The sequence below is a fragment of the Chionomys nivalis genome, chromosome 13, assembly GCF_950005125.1.
Source record: "Chionomys nivalis chromosome 13, mChiNiv1.1, whole genome shotgun sequence".
Classification (NCBI taxonomy): Eukaryota; Metazoa; Chordata; class Mammalia; order Rodentia; family Cricetidae; genus Chionomys; species Chionomys nivalis.
Window position 1 is genome coordinate 29,868,368 of NC_080098.1, and position 6,000 is coordinate 29,874,367.

Below are 6,000 nucleotides of genomic sequence, written 5' to 3' on the forward strand. Positions count from 1 at the left end.
AACAAGGTTTGAATGACACAACAGAGGTAGCCTTCCCACACGTGAACTTACACATATGTGAAAATGCGCACACATACACATGCAAAAGTTTGTTTTGTTTTGTTTGTTAACATAAATTAAGGGCCTTGTCCATGCTCCAGTAACACGTGATCCCACAGAGTGAAAGCTGTCCTTCACATTTGGAAGGCATCCAGCTTCCCTATGCACTACGCACTTGGCTGGCCGGGTTACTCGTGTAGGACCCTCAGTCCCTGCTCTTCCCTGAGATCCATCTGGACAAAGGCTTCCCAGCCTCTGGACCTGCTCTAACCAGCTGCAAAGCTCTCCTCTCCCACACCCTGCCTCCTTGCCTTAAGGCCTTAATCAAGGTCACCTTCATCGTGAGGGCTTCCTGGAGAGCCCTTTTGGAAATGGGAGCTTCAACACAGACACCTTTCTGTTTCCTCCAAAGGACCAGTTAGCGAGTTGTGTAAGCCTGGTGCTCACTGCATCTGCTTACCTTGGGCTTTGGCAGGTTTACTGCTCTGGACTCCCAGTGCTTTGAACAGTGAGGACTTTGTTATTCATAGCTGCTTCCCTGAAACCTCCAACACAGTCCAGGCAATCCAGGAGCACAAGTTCAATGAAAGAAGAAACAAATGAACACATTTATCTCTCACAGAAGGAAGAAATGCTATTCTGCCTATAAATGCCACAGCGGTAATGGCTGAAGAAAGAAATTGGCATACACCTGGCAGAGACAGATGTGTTCTTTCACCATGTGGCTCTATGTGTGACTTCTATAACCACATTTCACAGGCAGTTGCTCTTTACGGATTATTAAAGATATTTCACACATTTAGGGATACTTCTGGATTTCTTTTTACATCATTTTCCAGTCCTAGAATCTTCCACTTTTGTTTCCACACCACCATATTCTCTTACTTAGGAATCATTTCAGGGTAAAAGAATCGATGTAGGATGGAATGAAGGCAAGGGCAGGATGGGGTGAAACTCCAATGCCGCCTCCTCTTCACCACCATCCTTTCTTCTCCTCGAGTTACCCTGAGTGCTTTGGTTCAGATACATCAAACATGGGTAAACCACACAAGCATTTTCAAAGTCAATGGTTGCTAAGGAGACTCCCCCTTGGCTTCCTGCTCTGGCCCCCACCAGTAGCCAGACTTCTTAGGAACCAGACTGTGCCTCCACCCTGCTGGCCCAGTTCCTCCTCTTCCAACCATCTGGTGGACTTTAGACTCCTCTGTAGCTGAAGCCATAAAGGAACCGTCCCTCCCTAGCATCACGTCTTCCCTCCTCTTCATGTCCTTGTCCTCGTCCTTCAGATTTGGGGAAGTTTAGGAAGAATGGAAACTGTGTGTTAGTCTAGAATTCTTTTTCAACCCAGACCTTCCCTACTGATTTCCTTTTAGACCCCTGTATCCTATTTAGTTGTTATTCTTTAAGTTATGTGTTTGGATACTTCTCAAGAATCTGAAGCAGACCTATGATGTACTGGAACAATATCTAGAAACTGCAATGAAAGGAAATAAAAAGACCAAATTATTTCTGTAAAGCATTCAATCACTATTAATTTTAGTTTTTCTAGGCCATTGAATCAGTGATGTGCACTAAAGGATTTTTTTTTTTTTTTTTTTTTTTTTGGTTTTTTGAGACAGGGTTTCTCTGTGGTTTTGGAGCCTGTCCTGGAACTAGCTCTTGTAGACCAGGCTGGTCTCGAACTCACAGAGATCCACCTGCCTCTGCCTCCCGAGTGCTGGGATTAAAGGCGTGCGCCACCACCGCCAGGCCTAGAGGATCTTTTGAAGGACACCCTTTTCTTTTTCTTAGTACTTAGGTCGATTAATAGAGACTACCTTTTCTTCCAGCACCCAGTGAAATAAGAAAGCAGCAGTAAGCATTTTGTTAAAGTGAAAAGAATGGATTTGCTCCTTTAAGACTACCTACTGGAAGCCGGGCGGTGGTGGCGCACACCTTTAATCCCAGCACTCAGGAGGCAGAGGCAGGCGGATCTCTGGGAGTTCGAGGCCAGCCTGGTCTACAAGAGCTAGTTCCAGGACAGGCTCCAAAGCTGCAAAGAAACCCAGTCTCGAAAAACTAAAATAAATAAATAAATAGAAATAAATAATAAAAATAAATAAAAAGCTGATGATGTGACATGAATCTGTAATCTGTAATTCTGGTACTCATACAGTAAAAAGGGAGGCAGTCAGGATAAGTCACCTAAAGCTTGAGGGTCAACTAACCTGGAGTATCCAACACAGCAGCAGAAAAAAGAGACACCCTGCTTTAACACGGTGGAATATGAAAATAGACTCCTGAAAGTTGTGCACTGTCCTTGATATGTGTGAGAGTACACACGTACATGCACGCATGTGCACACACACACAATTTAATAAATTATATTCATAAAACAAAAGTACATTGTGTGTGCACAAGAATGTTACAATAAAACTCATTATTTTGTACAATAAACACTTAAAAAGAGAAAAAAAGATGTGATTTTGACAGTGTTGCAGTCCAAATAAATGTGTGTCCCCCCCTCAGCTGTGAAATGCTGCAAATGCATGAGTCTTTGTATGTGTAAACACAGACCTGTGGCACTTGTTGTTGCTTACAAGTGTGAGCTTGTAACTACCAGCTCTTTCAGTTTCCTTGTACAGAGAACTATTATACAGTGTTGATGGGAATGGAAATTAGCACAGTCGTTATGGAAAACAGTCTGGAGGTTCCCTGAATAATAAAATAGAACTTGTATGTGTTCCAGCAATCTCATTATTGAGCTCACTTCAGGAGGAAATGAGATCGCTATGTTAAGAGACATATTTACCTTTTGTTCATTGAGGCAATCATCATTAAAGCCAAAACAAAGGTCAGCCCAGGTCTAGTCCATCAATAGATGAATGGATAGAGAAAATCCAGAAAAATAGACACGTGCTTATATACAAATACATACACTGGGATACCGGTCCACCCTAAAAATAGAAGAAAATTCTGTCATTATGGCAACTTAGTGAAACTGCTAAGTGAAAAAGACAGCACAAGACCAAACATCAGGCGATCTCATTTATACAAACAAGCAAACAGCAGCATCGACAACAAAAATCACCTATACTCCATAAATTAACAGGAGTAGAAAATAGAATGATGATATTGGAGGCTGGAACAGACTGGAGAGATGCAGCTCAAAGGTTTAAAGGATTCATTAAGTAACAGGAATAAGTTTCAGAGACATATCGACTGCCTGCATTGATTGTTGCTGTGGCTGAATCTGAAGTGTCCCCACAGGCTTGTGTTTTGAACATCCAGCCCCCAGTTTGTGGTTCTATGCTGTTGGATAATGCTCTTGAACACTGTAAAGATTTGTCATTCATATTAGTTTAATAAAATTCTGATTGGGCAGTAGCCAGGCAGGGCAACCAAACTAAGAGAATTCTGGGAAGAGGAAAAGCAGAGAGTCAGTCACAAGCCAGACACAGAGGAAACAAGATGAGAATGCCTTACTGAGAAAAGTTACCAAGCCATCTGGCTAAACATAGGCAAGAATTATGGGTTAACTTAAGTTATAAGAGCTAGTTAATAATAAGCCTGAGCTAATAGGTCAAACAGTTTATAATTAATTAAAGCCTCTGTGTGTTCCTTTGGGACTGAACAACTGCAGGACCAGGCAGGACAGAAATATCTGTCTACAGTCCTATTTTGAAGGTTGTAGAGTTGTAGAGCTCTTAGGATATGGAGTTTGGCTGTCAGAAGCAGGCTCCAAGTGGAGACCTTTAAAGATAATGAATACTTCAACTCCATTCTGGTCTAGTTCTCTGCATCCAGTTTCACCCTGTTCACCTGATACTGTGAAGCTGCTCTGACAGAAAGACCCTCCCTGGCATGATGGATTGAACTCTCTGAAACTGAGCGTATCAACCCTTTCCCCCTTAAGCTACAACTGTGAATACTTTGGCACAGCAACACAAAGGTCACTAACCCATCAAAGTATCATCTGCCTGAAGTCATTGGGAGAGGTATTACTGTACTTACAACAGACAGTATTCCAGGGAAATGATGGATATACACATAACTCCATTCAATTGTTTTATAATATCTACACAGAAAACCTTGCATAGTACAGCATAAAACACATCTTGATTTATCAACTAAATTAAACCTTTGCTTTAAACTAGCTTGTGAATTACTTATTTCCTTGAGAAGTTTTCAAACATTGTTTTAGTTGTTTCTTGTAACAAGGAACTACTTGTTCATCCCGGCTGCCCAGTACTGAAATAATCACACAAAACTGTATTAATTAAATCACTGTTTGGTCCATTAGTTCTAGCTTCTTATTGGCTAACTCTTATATCTTAATTTAACCCATTTCTATTAATCTGTATATCACCACGACTTTGTGGTCTACCAGCAAAGTTTCAGCACATCTGTCTCCGGCGGTAGATCCATGGTGTCCCCTCTCTGCCTTCCTTCTCCCAGCTTTCAGTCCAGTTTTCCCTGCCTACCTAAGCTCTGCCCTATCAACAGGCCAAGGCAGTTTCTTTATTCATTAACCAATAAAAGCAACACATAGACAGAAGGACCTCCCATACCAGATTCTTTCCCTTTTTAAATTCTTCTTTAAAAGGAACTTTTATTTCTAGTATTTATTATTAAAAACTTAATAGTGAATAAAAATATCACACAACAAAATTAAGCAGACCCAAAGTCTATACAATTTAGTGAACTCATACATTGAGAATTGGTATTCAAAACAGAAGCTGTAAAACCTCCCATTAAATTTTTCCCTTTAAGTGTCAAATGAATTTTATGTACATATCCACCAGCAAAATTTCCAGTGAAACTTTAGTTGTTGAAAGCATTTTCAAAAACAGGTTAAACCTTTCTTACTTCATTAATAAAACTAGCATTTAGTTGGGTGCTATGAACACTCATTTCCTGTGAAGCCAGTCAAGTTTTAAGGAAGAACAGGTGGGCAGAGAGGGAAAGAGAAAAGTGTCACCTTTCTTCTTTTGTAGTAGATTCCTTTGAATCTACAATTATGACTGTAATCTATGAAGCTTTACTATGGTGTTGGAAAAGGTTGCTGTACTGGTTAGCTGGGTTTTTTTTAATATTAAAGTTTTTTACTATGAAAAAAAATAAAACTAGCATTGCTCATAGCAAACTAATAGGAACTGAACCTATAATAAAAGACCTTTTCAGTCTGCAGGAACATCTATACCTGGAGCCATGTTCCTGTTAGTGGTACATGTCAGTATGCCTGGGTCCAGTTGGAGTTTTTAACATGTTTGAGTCTAAACTCTCAGAGATTCTTTGAGAAGCCATAGACTTCTCCCTCTGCCCCAAAGCTCCTATTCACTTGTCAACTGTTGTTGCAGAGTCTGGCAAATGAAAAAGGAGAGGTCAAGAATGGACAGAGCAAAAGCCCAGCCATGGTTCAGGGCAGAATGGAGGTCATAGGAGGACATTGCAGTTCTCTGTCAGTGGCCAGGATGCCCCTGGAACATCAGAGCTGGTGGACTGTGAGCCAAGTAGTGGTGAGTTTTTGGCCCAAAAACAAAGAAGCCTGTCCAACCAGTTAAGAACCCAGGGTTCTTGGATTTGAGTTTGGGGGCCAAACCTGAAGGCTTGCTCTGATTCATCTCCCTGTCTTCCCTTGAGATGCATTATTTGACAAGGGACCACTTTGTAGTTTTAGTTGTTTCTATGCCTTAAGCAGTTGTCATTTGAACACTTCTCAGGAACACATTATTATCTTGATACACACACACATATCCCTCCTTCCCTTGCTCGCTCTTTCTCTCTCTCTCTCTCTCTCTCTCTCTCTCTCTCTCTCTCTCTCTCTCTCTCTGTCTCTCTCTCTCTCTCTTCCTTTCTCTCCCTTAAGCTTTCTGCCACAGTGAGCCAGTCCTCCTGCGCTACCCACCTGCAATGCTGAACTACTGCTACTATGGATCAAATGCAGACCACTTTTGTCAATTCATGTATTCTAGGGTCCCT